An 18,140-nucleotide genomic window follows, 5' to 3' on the forward strand; every position below is an offset into this window, starting at 1 on the left:
CACATTCCAAGAATCATAGATCTAGTTGGCCAAACAAAACCCAAGACTCGGAGAGACTTACAAGGATATCAAGTCATGCATAAAAGAAATCAGCAAAGACTCAAATATATATCATAGATAATCTGATCACAAATCTACAATTCATCGGATCTCGACAAACACACCGCCAAAGAAGATTACATCGGATAGATCTCCATGAAGATCATGGAGAACTTTGTATTGAAGATCCAAGAGAGAGAAGAAGCCATCTAGCAACTAACTACGAACCCGTAGGTCTGAAGTGAACTACTCACGAGTCATTGGAGGGGCGATGATGTTGATGTAGAAGCCCTCCAACTCCAAAGTCCCCTCCTGCAGGCCACCGGGAAGGGTCTCCAGATGAGATCTCGCGGAAACGGAAGCTTGCGGCGACGGAAAAGTATTTTCGTGGATCCCCTGATTTTTTATGTATTTTAGCGAATATATAGGTGAAGGAGCTAGGTCAGGGGGTGCCAGGGAGGCCACAAGCCTGCTGGCTGCCGCCCCCCTGGTGGCGGATAGGGGGCTTGTGGGCCCCCTGTAGCCCTCCTGGCTTGGCCCTCAAGCCCCCTGATCTTCTTCCGTTCGCGAAAAATTTATTTCGAGGATTTTATTCTATTTGGACTCCGTTCCAAAATCAGATATGAAAAGAGCCAAAAACACAAAAAAATAGGAATTGGCACTTGGCACTGAATTAATAAGTTAGTCCCCAAAAAGATATAAAAGGTACATAAAACATCCAAAGATGACAAGATAACAGCATGAAACCATCAAAAATTATAGCTACATTTGAGACGTATCAAGCATCCCCAAGCTTAACTCCTGGTCGTCCTCGAGTAGGGAAGTGATAAAGAATGAATTTTTGATGCTTTCATGCTACCTAGCATAGATGTCCTTTGTAACTCCTCTTATGTGACGTGAATGTTCAGATCCATTAGATTCAAAACAATAGTTTGCTATTGACGTGGAAACAATAATAATTCAAGCAAACTAGCAAGGTAATCATGAACTTTCAAAATAACAAGGCCAAAAGAAAGTTATCCCTACAAAAGCATATAGTTTGGCTATGCTCTATCATCATTGCACAACGAATTTAAATCATGCACTACCCCGGTATTGGCCAAATAATTGTTTCACACCTTTACTTTCTCAAACCTTTTCAACTGTCATGCAATACATGAGCGTGAGCCATGGTTTTAGCACTATAAGTGGCGTGGAGTTTGGTGGAGGTTGCAAGACAAAATAAGGAGAAGATGATCACATTAACTAGGCATATCAATGAGCTGTGGAGATGCTCATCACTAGATATCAATGTGAATGAGTAGGGACTGCCATACAAATGATGCACTAGAGCTAAGAGTATGTGAAAGCTATTAAAGAAAACTAGTGGGTGTTCATCCAACTTGCTTGCTCACGACGACCTAAGGCAATTTTGAGGAAGCCTATCATTGGAATATACAAGCCGAGTTATATAATGAAAATTTCCCACTAGCTATATGGTGGTGACAAAACGAGAGACTCTCAATCATGAAGATCATGGTGCTTAATATGCCCAAGTGTGGAAAGGTGGTAGCATTGTCCCTTCTCTCTTTTTCTCTCATATTTTTTTTATTTTTTTGGTGGGTTCTTTGGACTCTTTTTTTGTGTGGGCATCTTTGGCCACTTTTATTTCCTCACATGGGACAATGCTCCATCCATGATGATCATCACACTTTCAACTCAAAACTTACAACAACGACGACTCTATATGGAATGCCTTCGGTACTGTACCGTGACAATGATCTAGCATGGGATAGACATTAATGGGAACATCATGCTAGCTATCTTACGATCATGCAATGGCAATGTAGACGTGGTGGCACATGTCATGGTGGTAGTTGCATGGCAATATATCTCGAAATGACTTTGAAAAATCCATAGTAGGTAGGTATGGTGGTTGTTTTGCGGGAGGCTAATGGTGGGTTTTGTGCACCGGTGAAAGTTGCACGGCACTAAGAAGATAGTGATGGTGGAAGGTGAAAGTGCATCTAAACCATGGACTCAACATTAGTCATGAAGAACTCATATACTTGTTGCAAAAAATTTATTAGTAATCGAAGCAAAGCATTGAACGCATACTCCTAGGGGAAGGGTTGGTAGGTAGAAACCATCGCGCGACTCCGACCGCCACACAAAGGATGACAATCAAAAGACTAATCATGCTCAGACTTCATCACATAGCGGTTCACCATACGTGCATGCTACGGGAATCACTAACTTAAACACAAGTATTTCTAGATCCACAACACCTTACTAGCATGACTTCAATATTACCAAAACCACAACTCAAAACTAATTGAGATGAATCAAACTTCTCTAACTATTCAATGCACATGAACGTGGAAGTTTTCGTATCCCTTTTAAGACTACTTTCAAAGCATAGATCAACTACCAAGCCACGCATCGTTGTGCTCTAAAAGATATAAGTGAAGCACATAGAGCAAAAGTATCTAGCTCAAAAGATATAAGTGAAGAGCATGTGAGCTGAATTGTCTACCAAAGGATATAAGTGAAGCTCGACAAAATCACGGTGAGTGCATCTCTCTCTCTAGGTGTGCAGCCAGGATGATTGTGACACAACAAAAACAAAAGACTCCTATGATACAATACGCTCCAAGCAAAAACACATAACATGTGGTGAATAAAAATGTAGCCCCAAGTAACGTTACCGATGGATTGAAGACGAGAGAGAGGATGCCTTCCCGGGGCATCCCAAAGTTTAGGCTTTTACGGCATCCTTGAATCTCTTGGGGTGCCTTGGGCATCCCCAAGCTTGAGCTCTTGCCACTCTTCATCGTTTTTTCCATAAGAACTTCACCCAAAACTTGAAAACTTCACAACACGAAACTTAAACAGAAACTCGTGATAACATTAGTATGAGAAAGCAAACCACCACTTACTTAGGTACTATATTAAACTTAAATTCTACTTATGATGATGTTGGGTTACTATATTTTCAATCTTCCATGGCTAATAGCCCCCGATACTATCCATAGTTTCATCAAAATAAGCAACCAACACAACAAAAATAGAATCTGTTAACAGCAGACCAGTCTGTAGCAATCTGTATATTTCGTGTACTTCTGGTACTTCAAAAATTCTGAAAAAGTACGAAAGTCTGAAGAATTTGCGTAGAAATCAGTAGAAAAATGAATCAACTCAAAAGCTCTTACAGATAAAAAATTAAAATTCTTTTCGTGAGCAGAAAGTTTCTGTCTTTTCCAACATGACCAAACGATCATCCCCAAGACTAATCATAACGGTTTTGCTTGGCACAAACTCAAAAACAAGCACAAAAAACACAATCATAACAGAAATATCAAAGTGTGGAAAGTACAAAACATAAATAAAAAAGATAGATTCGTTGGGTTGCCTCCCAACAAGCGCTATTGTTTAACGCCCTTAGCTAGGCATTGATAAATCAGTGATTCTCACACAAAAGACAAGAATTGAAGCACAACGAGAGCATCATAAAGCATGTCAAAATCACATCTAAGTCTAACATACTTAATATGCATAGGAATTTTATAGGAGAACAAATTGGCAAGATAACCAATAGTTACCAAATGCAAGGAAGAAGAAAGAGACAACAGCAATCTCAACATAACGAGAGATGATTTAGTGATATGAAAGTTTCTACCACCATATTTTCCTCTCTCATAATAATTACATGTGGGATCATATTCGAATTCAACAATGTAACTTTCACATAGGATATTCTTTTCATGATCCACATGCATGCAAAGTTGACGCTCTTCAAAAATAGTGGGATTATCATCAACTAAAGTCATGAGTTCTCCAATCCCACTTTCAATATTGTTGCAAATATCATAATCATCATGAGGCTTGAACAAATTTTCAAGATCATAAGAAATATCAGCACCCCAATCATGATTATTGCAACAAGTAGGGGACATAGCAAAACTAACATCCCCAAGCTTAGGGTTTGGCATATTTTTAACATGATTCTTACTAATAGGATTTATAGTGAAACCATTGCAATCATGCTTTTCATTCAAGGAGCCCTCGTGAATCACTTCATAAGTTTCTTCATCACGATTTTCAGATTCACACATCTCAAGCAAAACTCCATAAAGATAGTCAAGTGCACTCAATTCACTAGCAATTGGTTCCACATAAGTGGATCTCTTAAAGAGATTAGCAAGTGGGTGAGGATCCATATCACTAGATTTTCAGCAAGCGAAGATGCAAACATATTGAAGGCACATGGCACACAAGCGAACAGAAAGCAAGTGAGAAAAACAGGCAAAAGAGAACGGCAAAAAGGCAAAATAAAACGGCAAAGGTGAAGTGGTGGACAGGAAAACGAGAGGCAACTGGCAAAAAAGTAAATGCAAGAGATGAGTTTGTGAGACCTACTGTTGGGGAACGTCGCATGGGAAACAAAAATTTTCCTACGCGCACGAAGACCTATCATGGTGATGTCCATCTACGAGAGGGGATGAGTGATCTACGTACCCTTGTAGACTGTACAGCAGAAGCGTTAGAGAACGCGGTTGATGTAGTGGAACGTCCTCACGTCCCTCGATCCGCCCCGCGAACAATCCCGCGATCAGTCCCACGATCTAGTACCGAACGGACGGCACCTCCGCGTTCAGCACACGTACAGCTCGACGATGATCTCGGCCTTCTTGATCCAGCAAGAGAGACGGAGAGGTAGAAGAGTTCTCCGGCAGCGTGACGGCTCTCCGGAGGTTGGTGATGACCTTGTCTCAGCAGGGCTCCGCCCGAGCTCCGCAGAAACGCGATCTAGAGGAAAAACCGTGGAGGTATGTGGTCGGGCTGCCGTGGAAAAGTCGTCTCAAATCAGCCCTAAAACCTCCGTATATATAGGTGGCAGGGAGGGAGCCTTGCCTTGGGGCTCAAGGAGACCCAAGGGGGTCGGCCGAGTCCAAGGGGGAGGACTCTCCCCCCCCCAAACCGAGTTGGACTAGGTTTGTGTTGGGGAACGTCGCATGGGAAACAAAAATTTTCCTACGCGCACGAAGACCTATCATGGTGATGTCCATCTACGAGAGGGGATGAGTGATCTACGTACCCTTTTAGATCGTACAGAAGAAGCGTATAGAGAACGCGGTTGATGTAGTGGAACGTCCTCACGTCCCTCGATCCGCCCCGCGAACAATCCCGCGATCAGTCCCACGATCTAGTACCGAACGGACGGCACCTCCGCGTTCAGCACACGTACAGCTCGACGATGATCTCGGCCTTCTTGATCCAGCAAGAGAGACGGAGAGGTAGAAGAGTTCTCCGGCAGCGTGACGGCGCTCCGGAGGTTGGTGATGATCTTGTCTCAGCAGGGCTCCGCCCGAGCTCCGCAGAAACACGATCTAGAGGAAAAACTATGGAGGTATGTGGTCGGGCAGCCGTGAGAAAGTCATCTCAAGTCTGCCCTAAAAGCCCCATATATATAGGAGGAGGGAGGGGGACCTTGCCTTGGGGTCCAAGGGAACCCCAAGGGGTCGGCCGAGCCAGGGGGGAGGACTCTCCCCCCCCCAAACCGAGTCCTACTTGGTTTGGTGGGAGGGAGTCCTTCCCCCTTCCCACTTCTTCCTCTTTTTTTTTCTTCCTTTGATTTTTCTTCCTTGGCGCATAGGATTTGGTGGGCTGTCCCACCAGCCCACTAAGGGCTGGTGTGACCCCCACAAATACCTATGGGCTTCCCCGGAGTGGGTTGCCCCCCTCCGGTGAACTCCCGGAACCCATTCGTCATTACCGGTACATTCCCGGTAACTCCGAAAACCTTCCGGTAATCAAATGAGGTCATCCTATATATCAATCTTCGTTTCCGGACCATTCCGGAAACCCTCGTGACGTCCGTGATCTCATCCGGGACTCCGAACAACATTCGGTAACCAACCATATAACTCAAATACGCATAAAACAACGTCGAACCTTAAGTGTGCAGACCCTGCGGGTTCGAGAACTATGTAGACATGACCCGAGAGACTCCTCGGTCAATATCCAACAGCGGGACCTGGATGCCCATATTGGATCCTACATATTCTACGAAGATCTTATCGTTTGAACCTCAGTGCCAAGGATTCGTATAATCCCGTATGTCAGTCCCTTTGTCCTTCGGTATGTTACTTGCCCGAGATTCGATCGTCAGTATCCGCATACCTATTTCAATCTCGTTTACCGGCAAGTCTCTTTACTCGTTCCGTAATACAAGATCCCGTAACTTACACTAAGTTACATTGCTTGCAAGGCTTGTGTGTGATGTTGTATTACTGAGTGGGCCCCGAGATACCTCTCCGTCACACGGAGTGACAAATCCCAGTCTTGATCCATACTAACTCAACTAACACCTTCGGAGATACCTGTAGAGCATCTTTATAGTCACCCAGTTACGTTGCGACGTTTGATACACACAAAGCATTCCTCCGGTGTCAGTGAGTTATATGATCTCATGGTCATAGGAATAAATACTTGACACGCAGAAAACAGTAGCAACAAAATGACACGATCAACATGCTACGTCTATTTAGTTTGGGTCTAGTCCATCACGTGATTCTCCCAATGACGTGATCCAGTTATCAAGCAACAACACCTTGTTCATAATCAGAAGACACTGACTATCATCGATCAACTGGCTAGCCAACTAGAGGCATGCTAGGGACGGTGTTTTGTCTATGTATCCACACATGTAAATGAGTCTTCATTCAATACAATTATAGCATGGATAATAAACTATTATCTTGATACAGGAATTATAATAATAACTATACATTTATTATTGCCTCTAGGGCATAATTCCAACAGTCTCCCACTTGCACTAGAGTCAATAATCTAGCCCTCACATCACCATGTGAATTACATTGTAATAAATCTAACACCCATACAGTTCTAGTGTCGATCATGTTTTGGCCGTGGAAGAGGTTTAGTCAGCGGGTCTGCTACATTCAGATCCGTGTGCACTTTGCATATATTTACGTCCTCCTCCTCGACGTAGTCGCGGATGAGGTTGAAGCGTCGTTTGATGTGTCTGGTTTTCTTGTGAAACCTTGGTTCCTTTGCTAAGGCAATGGCACCAGTGTTGTCACAGAACAAGGTTATTGGATCCAGTGCACTCGGCACCACTCCAAGATCTGTCATGAACTGCTTCATCCAGACACCCTCCTTAGCCGCCTCCGAGGCAGCCATGTACTCTGCTTCACATGTAGAATCTGCTACGACGCTTTGCTTGGAACTGCACCAGCTTACTGCACCCCCATTAAGAATAAATACGTATCCGGTTTGCGACTTAGAGTCGTCCGGATCTGTGTCAAAGCTTGCATCGACGTAACCTTTTACGGCGAGCTCTTCGTCACCTCCATACACGAGAAACATCTCCTTAGTCCTTTTCAGGTACTTCAGGATATTCTTGACCGCCGTCCAGTGATCCACTCCTGGATTACTCTGGAACCTACATGCCATACTTATGGCCAGGCTAACATCCGGTCTAGTGCACAGCATCGCATACATGATAGAGCCTATGGCTGAAGCATAGGGGACGGAGCGCATATGCTCTCTATCTTCATCAGTTGCTGGGCACTGAGTCTTACTCAATCTCGTACCTTGTAACACTGGCAAGAACCCTTTCTTGGACTGTTCCATTTTGAACCTCTTCAAAACTTTATCAAGGTATGTGCTTTGTGAAAGTCCTATCAGGCATTTTGATCTATCCCTATAGATCTTAATGCCTAGAATGTAAGCAGCTTCTCCTAGGTCCTTCATAGAGAAACTTTTATTCAAGTAACCTTTTATGCTCTCCAAAAGCTCTACATTGTTTCCAATCAGTAATATGTCATCCACATATAATATTAGAAATGCCACAGAGCTCCCACTCACTTTCTTGTAAATACAAGATTCTCCAACCACTTGTATAAACCCAAATGCTTTGATCACCTCATCAAAGCGTTTGTTCCAACTCCGAGATGCTTGCACCAGTCCATAAATGGATCGCTGGAGCTTGCACACCTTGTCAGCATTTTTAGGATCGACAAAACCTTCGGGTTGCATCATATACAACTCTTCCTTAAGGAAACCGTTAAGGAACGCCGTTTTGACATCCATCTACCAAATTTCATAATCGAAAAATGCAGCTATTGCTAACATGATTCTGACGGACTTAAGCATCGCTACGGGAGAGAAAGTCTCATCGTAGTCAATTCCTGGAACTTGTGAAAAACCCTTTGCCACAAGTCGAGCTTTATAAACGGTCACATTACCGTCAGCGTCCGTCTTCTTCTTAAAGATCCATTTGTTCTGAATAGCCTTGCGGCCCTCAGGCAGTATCTCCAAAGTCCACACTTTGTTCTCATACATGGATCCTATCTCGGATTTCATGGCTTCTAGCCATTTGTTGGAATCTGGGCCCACCATTGCTTCTTCATATTTTGCAGGTTCATTGTTGTCTAACAACATGATTGATAAGACGGGATTACCGTACCACTCTGGAGCAGCGCGTGATCTCGTCGACCTGCGTGGTTCAACAGAAACTTGAACTGGAGTTTCATGATCATCATCATTAACTTCCTCCTCAACTGGCGTCGCAATGACAGAGGTTTCCTCTTGCCCTGCGCCACCATCCAGAGGGATGAGAGGTTCGACAACCTCGTCAAGTTCTATCTTCCTCCCACTCAATTCTCTCGAGAGAAACTCCTTCTCGAGAAAAGTTCCGTTCTTAGCAACAAACACTTTGCCCTCGGATTTGAGATAGAAGGTGTACCCAACTGTCTCTTTTGGGTAACCTATGAAGACGCACTTTTCCGCTTTGGGTTCCAGCTTTTCAGGCTGAAGCTTTTTGACATAAGCATCACATCCCCAAACTTTAAGAAACGACAATTTTGGCCTTTTGCCATACCACAGTTCGTATGGTGTCGTCTCAACGGATTTCGATGGTGCCCTATTTAAAGTGAATGCAGCTGTTTCTAATGCATAACCCCAAAACGATAACGGCAAATCAGTAAGAGACATCATAGATCGCACCATTTCTAACAAAGTACGATTACGACGTTCGGACACACCATTACGCTGTGGTGTTCCAGGCGGTGTTAACTGCGAAACAATTCCACATTGTCTTCAGTGAGTACCAAACTCGAAACTCAGATATTCACCCCCACGATCAGACCGTAGGAACTTGATCTTCTTGTTACGATGATTTTCCACTTCACTCTGAAATTGCTTGAACTTTTCAAATGTTTCAGACTTGTGCTTCATCAAGTAGACATAACCATATCTACTTAAATCGTCAGTGAAGGTGAGAAAATAACGATATCCGCCGCGTGCCTCCACGCTCATCGGACCACACACATCGGTATGTATGATTTCCAACAAGTCACTTGCACGCTCCATTGTTCCGGAGAACGGAGTTTTAGTCATCTTGCCCATGAGGCATGGTTCGCACGTGTCAAGTGAATCAAAGTCAAGTGACTCCAAAAGTCCATCAGCATGGAGTTTCTTCATGCGCTTTACACCAATATGACCCAAGCGGCAGTGCCACAAAAATATGGCGCTATCATTGTTTACTCTAACTCTTTTGGTCTCAATGTTATGTATATGCGTATCTCTATCAAGATTCAATATGAACAATCCTCTCACATTCGGTGCATGACCATAAAAGATGTTACTCATAGAAATAGAACAACCATTATTCTCAGACTTAAAAGAGTAACCGTCTCGCAATAAACAAGATCCAGATATAATGTTCATGCTCAACGCAGGCACTAAATAACAATGATTTAAGTTCATCACTAATCCCGATGGTAGTTGAAGTGACACTGTGCCGACGACGATTGCATCAACCTTGGAACCGTTTCCTACGCGCATCGTCACTTCGTCTTTCGCCAGCCTTCGTCTATTCCGCAGTTCCTGCTTCGAGTTGCAAATGTGAGCAACAGAACCGGTATCGAATACCCAGGCACTACTACGAGAGCTGGTTAAGTACACATCAATAACATGTATATCAAATATACCTGATTTTTCTTTGCCCGCCTTCTTATCTGCCAGATACTTGGGGCAATTGCGCTTCCAGTGACCCATACCCTTGCAATTGAAGCACTCTGTTTCAGGCTTAGGTCCAGCCTTGGGTTTCTTCGGTGGATTGGCAACAGGCTTGCCGCTCTTCTTCGAATTGCCCTTCTTGCCTTTGCCGTTTCTCTTGAAACTAGTGGTCTTGCTGACCATCAACACTTGATGTTCTTTACGGAGTTCAGACTCTGCGACTTTCAGCATCGCAAACAACTCGCCGGGAGACTTGTTCATCCCTTGCATGTTGTAGTTCAACACAAAGCCTTTATAGCTTGGCGGCAGTGATTGAAGGATTCTGTCAGTGATAGCTTCTTGCGGGAGTTCAATCCCTAGTTCACGTAGACGGTTTGAGTACCCAGACATTTTGAGCACATGTTCACTGACAGACGAGTTTTCCTCCATCTTGCAAGCATAGAATTTATCGGAGGTCTCATACCTCTCGATCCGGGCGTTCTTCTGAAAGATGAACTTCAACTCCTGGAACATCTCAAATGCTCCATGACGCTCAAAGCGACGTTGAAGTCCCGGTTCTAAGCCATACAAGACTGCACATTGAACTATTGAGTAGTCCTCCTTACGCGCTAACCAAGCGTTCTTAACATCCTGATCAGCCGTAGCGGGTGGTTCATCTCCTAGCGCAGCATTAAGGACATAATCCTTCTTTCCAGCTTGTAAGATTAGCTTAAGATTACGAGCCCAGTCTACAAAGTTGCTTCCATCATCTTTCAACTTAGCTTTCTCTAGGAACGTATTAAAATTGAGGATGACACTTGCGTGAGCCATGATCTACAACACAAATATATTCAAAGTGGACTTTAGACTATGTTCAAGATAATTAGAGTTCAACTTAATCAAATTACATGCTAAACTCCCACTCAAAAAGTACATCTCTCTAGTCATTTGAGTGGTTCATGATCCACCTACACTATCCCAAGTCCGATCATCACATGAGTCGGGAGTAGTTTCAGTGGTAAGCATCCCTATGCTAATCATATCATCTATATGATTCATGATCGACCTTTCGGTCTCATGTGTTCCGAGGCCATGTCTGCACATGCTAGGCTCGTCAAGCTTAACCCGAGTGTTCCGCGTGCGCAACTGTTTTGCACCCGTTGTATGTGAACGTTGAGTCTATCACACCCGATCATCACGTGGTGTCTCGAAACGACGAACTGTAGCAACGGTGCACAGTCGGGGAGAACACAATTTCGTCTTGAAATTTTAGTGAGAGATCACCTCATAATGCTACCGTCGTTCTAAGCAAAATAAGGTGCATAAAAGGATTAACATCACATGCAATTCATAAGTGACATGATATGGCCATCATCACGTGCTTCTTGATCTCCATCACCAAAGCACCGGCACGATCTTCTTGTCACCGGCGCCACACCATGATCATCCATCAACGCGTCGCCATCGGGGTTGTCGTGCTACTTATGCTATTACTACTAAAGCTACATCCTAGCAAAATAGTAAACGCATCTGCAAGCACATGTGTTAGTATAAAGACAACCCTATGGCTCCTGCCGGTTGCCGTACCATCGACGTGCAAGTCGATATTTCTATTGCAACATGATCATCTCATACATCCAATATATCACATCACATCGTTGGCCATATCACATCACAATCATACCCTGCAAAAACAAGTTAGACGTCCTCTAATTTTGTTGTTGCATGTTTTACGTGGTGACCAAGGGTATCTAGTAGGATCGCATCTTACTTACGCAAACACCACAACGGAGATATATGAGTTGCTATTTAACCTCATCCAAGGACCTCCTCGGTCAAGTCCGATTCAACTAAAGTTGGAGAAACTGTCACTTGCCAGTCATCTTTGAGCAAAAGGGGTTACTCGTAACGATGAAACCAGTCTCTCGTAAGCGTACGAGTAATGTCGGTCCAAGCCACTTCAATCCAACAATACCGCAGAATCAAGAAAAGACTAAGGAGGGCAGCAAAACGCACATCACCGCCCACAAAACCTTTTGTGTTCTACTCGAGAAGACATCTACGCATGAACCTAGCTCATGATGCCACTGTTGGGGAACGTCGCATGGGAAACAAAAATTTTCCTACGCGCACGAAGACCTATCATGGTGATGTCCATCTACGAGAGGGGATGAGTGATCTACGTACCCTTGTAGATCGTACAGCAGAAGCGTTTAGAGAACGCGGTTGATGTAGTGGAACGTCCTCACGTCCCTCGATCCGCCCCGCGAACAATCCCGCGATCAGTCCCACGATCTAGTACCGAACGGACGGCACCTCCGCGTTCAGCACACGTACAGCTCGACGATGATCTCGGCCTTCTTGATCCAGCAAGAGAGACGGAGAGGTAGAAGAGTTCTCCGGCAGCGTGACGGCGCTCCGGAGGTTGGTTATGATCTTGTCTCAGCAGGGCTCCGCCCGAGCTCCGCAGAAACACGATCTAGAGGAAAAACTATGGAGGTATGTGGTCGGGCAGCCGTGAGAAAGTCGTCTCAAGTCTGCCCTAAAAGCCCCATATATATAGGAGGAGGGAGGGGGACCTTGCCTTGGGGTCCAAGGGAACCCCAAGGGGTCGGCCGAGCCAGGGGGGAGGACTCTCCCCCCCCAAACCGAGTCCTACTTGGTTTGGTGGGAGGGAGTCCTTCCCCCTTCCCACTTCTTCCTCTTTTTTTTTCTTCCTTTGATTTTTCTTCCTTGGCGCATAGGATTTGGTGGGCTGTCCCACCAGCCCACTAAGGGCTGGTGTGACCCCCACAAATACCTATGGGCTTCCCCGGAGTGGGTTGCCCCCCTCCGGTGAACTCCCGGAACCCATTCGTCATTACCGGTACATTCCCGGTAACTCCGAAAACCTTCCGGTAATCAAATGAGGTCATCCTATATATCAATCTTCGTTTCCGGACCATTCCGGAAACCCTCGTGACGTCCGTGATCTCATCCGGGACTCCGAACAACATTCGGTAACCAACCATATAACTCAAATACGCATAAAACAACGTCGAACCTTAAGTGTGCAGACCCTGCGGGTTCGAGAACTATGTAGACATGACCCGAGAGACTCCTCGGTCAATATCCAACAGCGGGACCTGGATGCCCATATTGGATCCTACATATTCTACGAAGATCTTATCGTTTGAACCTCAGTGCCAAGGATTCGTATAATCCCGTATGTCAGTCCCTTTGTCCTTCGGTATGTTACTTGCCCGAGATTCGATCGTCAGTATCCGCATACCTATTTCAATCTCGTTTACCGGCAAGTCTCTTTACTCGTTCCGTAATACAAGATCCCGTAACTTACACTAAGTTACATTGCTTGCAAGGCTTGTGTGTGATGTTGTATTACTGAGTGGGCCCCGAGATACCTCTCCGTCACACGGAGTGACAAATCCCAGTCTTGATCCATACTAACTCAACTAACACCTTCGGAGATACTTGTAGAGCATCTTTATAGTCACCCAGTTACGTTGCGACGTTTGATACACACAAAGCATTCCTCCGGTGTCAGTGAGTTATATGATCTCATGGTCATAGGAATAAATACTTGACACGCAGAAAACAGTAGCAACAAAATGACACGATCAACATGCTACGTCTATTTAGTTTGGGTCTAGTCCATCACGTGATTCTCCCAATGACGTGATCCAGTTATCAAGCAACAACACCTTGTTCATAATCAGAAGACACTGACTATCATCGATCAACTGGCTAGCCAACTAGAGGCATGCTAGGGACGGTGTTTTGTCTATGTATCCACACATGTAAATGAGTCTTCATTCAATACAATTATAGCATGGATAATAAACTATTATCTTGATACAGGAATTATAATAATAACTATACATTTATTATTGCCTCTAGGGCATAATTCCAACAGTTTGGTGGGAGGGAGTCCCCCTTCCTTCCCACCTCCTCCTTTTTTTTTCTTTCTCTCTTGATTTTCTTCTCCTTGGCGCATAGGGCACTTGTGGGCTGTCCCACCAGCCCACTAAGGGCTGGTGTGGCTCCCCCAAGGCCTATGGGCTTCCCAGGGGTGGGTTGCCCCCCCCGGTGAACTCCCGGAACCCATTCGTCATTCCCGGTACATTCCCGGTAACTCCGAAAACCTTCCGGTAATCAAATGAGGTCATCCTATATATCAATCTTCGTTTCCGGACCATTCCGGAAACCCTCGTGACGTCCGTGATCTCATCCGGGACTCCGAACAACATTCGGTAACCAACCATATAACTCAAATACGCATAAAACAACGTCGAACCTTAAGTGTGCAGACCCTTCGGGTTCGAGAACTATGTAGACATGACCCGAGAGACTCCTCGGTCAATATCCAATAGCGGGACCTGGATGCCCATATTGGATCCTACATATTCTACGAAGATCTTATCGTTTGAACCTCAGTGCCAAGGATTCATATAATCCCGTATGTCATTCCCTTTGTCCTTCGGTATGTTACTTGCCCGAGATTCGATCGTCAGTATCCGCATACCTATTTCAATCTCGTTTACCGGCAAGTCTCTTTACTCGTTCCGTAATACAAGATCCCGTAACTTACACTAAGTTACATTGCTTGCAAGGCTTGTGTGTGATGTTGTATTACCGAGTGGGCCCCGAGATACCTCTTCGTCACACGGAGTGACAAATCCCAGTCTTGATCCATACTAACTCAACTAACACCTTCGGAGATACCTGTAGAGCATCTTTATAGTCACCCAGTTACGTTGCGACGTTTGATACACACAAAGCATTCCTCCGGTGTCAGTGAGTTATATGATCTCATGGTCATAGGAACAAATACTTGACACGCAGAAAACAGTAGCAACAAAATGACACGATCAACATGCTACGTCTATAAGTTTGGGTCTTGTCCATCACGTGATTCTCCCAATGACGTGATCCAGTTATCAAGCAACAACACCTTGTTCATAATCAGAAGACACTGACTATCATCGATCAACTGGCTAGCCAACTAGAGGCATGCTAGGGACGGTGTTTTGTCTATGTATCCACACATGTAAATGAGTCTTCATTCAATACAATTATAGCATGGATAATAAACTATTATCTTGATACAGGAATTATAATAATAACTATATTTATTATTGCCTCTAGGGCATAATTCCAACACCTACTAGGATAGATCTCTCCTTCCCCGGCAACGGCGCCAGAAATACTTCTGCTACTGCACCAAAAGACCTTCCAACGGCGCCAGAAACGTGCTACGGCACCAGGAATCCTTCTGCTACGGCTACGCCTTAAGGGACTTCCTAGGCAAATATGCAAAGGATTTCCCCTGTGGCCTTGGAGCCTTGCGTTGGTGTTCCCTCGAAGCGGAAATGGTGATGTAGCGCAGCGGTGGTAAGTATTTCCCTTAGTTTGAGAACCAAGGTATCGATCCAGTGAAGGAGTATCACAAGTGACTGCACAATCACAAAAAGCTTGCTCCCAACGCTATGAAGGGGTTGTCAAACCCTTATAGATTGTTCGCCAAGTGAGAACTGAAAGAAAAAAAGTAACAAAGCAAAGTAAATGCAAAAGTGGAAAAGATAGTTGTGAATAGAGACGAGGGCCGTAGTGTTTACTAGTGGCTTCTCGTGAAAGCAAGTAGACGGTGGGTGAACAAATTACTTTCGAGCAATTGATAGAACCGCGCAAAGTCGTGACGTCATCTATGGCAATGATTATATCTATAGGCATCACGTCCAAAACAAATAGACCGATACTTTCTGCATCTACTACTATTACTCCACACGTCGACCGCTATCCAACTTGCATCTAGTGTATTAAGTCCAAAAGAACAGAGTAACGTCTTAAGATAGATGACATGATGTAGATGGAAAATCTCATATATACGACAAAGCCCACCTTGTTACCCTTGATGGCAACTACACGATGTGTGCCTTGTTGTCCCTACTGTCACTAGGAAAGGTCACCACATGGTAAGAACCCAAAACCAAGCACTTCTCCCATTGCAAGAATCATAGATCTAGTTGGCCAAACAAAACCCAAGACTCGGAGAGACTTACAAGGATATCAAATCATGCATAAAAGAAATCAGCAAAGACTCAAATATATATCATAGATAATCTGATCACAAATCCACAATTCACCGGATCTCAACAAACACACCGGCAAAGAGGATTACATCGGATAGATCTCCATGAAGATCATGGAGAACTTTGTATTGAAGATCCAAGAGAGAGAAGAAGCCATCTAGCTACTAACTACGGACCCGTAGGTCTGAAGTGAACTACTCACGAGTCATTGGAGGGGCGATGATGTTGATGTAGAAGCCCTCCAACTCCAAAGTCCCCTCCGGCACGGCACCAGGAAGGGTCTCCACATGAGATCTCTCGGAAACGGAACCTTGCGGCGGCGGAAAAGTATTTTCGTGGATCCCCTGATTTTTTTTGGTATTTTAGGGAATATATAGGCGAAGGATCTAGGTCAGGGGGCGCCAGGGAGGCCACAAGCCTGCTGGCCGCCGCCCCCCTGGTGGCGGATAGGGGGCTTGTGGGCCCCCTGTAGCCCTCCTGGCTTGGCCCTCAATCCCCTGATCTTCTTCCGTTCGGGAAAAATTTATTTCAGGGATTTTATTCCGTTTGTACTCCGTTCCAAAATCAGATCTGAAAAGAGCCAAAAACACAGTAAAAACAGGAACTCGCACTTGGCACTAAATTAATAAGTTAGTCCCAAAAAAGATATAAAAGGTACATAAAAAATCCAAAGGTGACAAGATAACAGCATGAAACCATCAAAAATTATAGATACGTTTGAGACGTATCCCCAAGCTCTTCCAAGGCGTCTGAAGACCCAGATACAGTAGTCATTACTGGTACTGGCTATTCGAAGCCTGTAGCCGCGGTGTTAACAAAACATGCGTCCAAAGAGACCCACTCTTTTGCAGAACAGGACATTACCAAACTGAAGCTTCCCAATTACGAGAAACTTGGATTTGAAGAACTCTATTCTGGCTTTATGAATCTCCTAGAAACTAGCAATGAAATGGAAAAGAGCTTGGCCAACATGATGCGGATTAGATATGAGGTATGGCCTTCCTTGTCATTTGCAATTCCACCCATTAGCCTTCCAAAAGACTAGTTCCGATTGATGAATTGGGTGTTTTTGCGTTATCTGTGAGACCTGTATTAGCTTGTAGTCCCCAAGGGTCGGGTCATCTTTTGAAAGATGAGCCAGGTCTTAGATATGATATAACTTCAACCTGTATCCCCCAAGGGTTGGGTCATCTTTTGAAAGATGAGTCGGGTCATAAATTTAGTAAAGAACTTCAAGTTGTAGCCCCCAAGGGTAGGGTCATCTTTTGAAAGATGAACCGGGGCTTGAATTTAGTAAAGAACTTCAACCTATAACCCCCAAGGGCCGGGTCATCTCTTAAAAGATGAACCGGGTCTTCAATTTAGTAAAGAACTTCAACCTGTAGCCCCCAAGTGCCAAGTCATCTTTTCAAAGATGAACCGGGTCTTGAATTTAGTAAAGAACTTCAACCTGTAGCCCCCAAGGGCTGGGTCATCTCTTAAAAGATGAACCGGGTCTTGAATTTAGTAAACAACTTCAACCTGTAGCCCCCAAGGGCCGGGTCATCTCTTAAAAGATGAACCAGGTCTTGAATTTGGTATGACTTGAAAAGAATCATACATTAGCCCACAAGTGTCAGGGATGTTGCTTGTAACAGTTCTGAACACATGCTTCCCCAAATTTTATTTGCAGGAATCCTTGACTCGGGCCGACTCAACCTTGGCTGGTTTGAAAGAAAACTTAGCCGAACAGCAGGATGCTCGGGCTAAGTCTGAAGAGAAATATCGCCTGGCCCTTGCTGACATGGAGAAGATGAAGGCTGAACATCAGAAATTTGAGAACAAAACCCATGCTGATCAAGCCGCCATCATGAAGCGGGCGGAACAAGCCGAAGAGAAGCTAGAAGCCACTCTGCAAGAACTGTCCGGCTTAAAAAAGCATATCTCCAACATGACCCAAGCTATCTTCGGTAAGGATCAATTCCCTTCATCAGAAAAGAGCTGCGAAACATTTTGCAAATGCTAATT

The sequence above is a fragment of the Hordeum vulgare genome, chromosome 7H (genome assembly GCF_904849725.1).
Source record: "Hordeum vulgare subsp. vulgare chromosome 7H, MorexV3_pseudomolecules_assembly, whole genome shotgun sequence".
NCBI lineage: Eukaryota > Viridiplantae > Streptophyta > Magnoliopsida > Poales > Poaceae > Hordeum > Hordeum vulgare.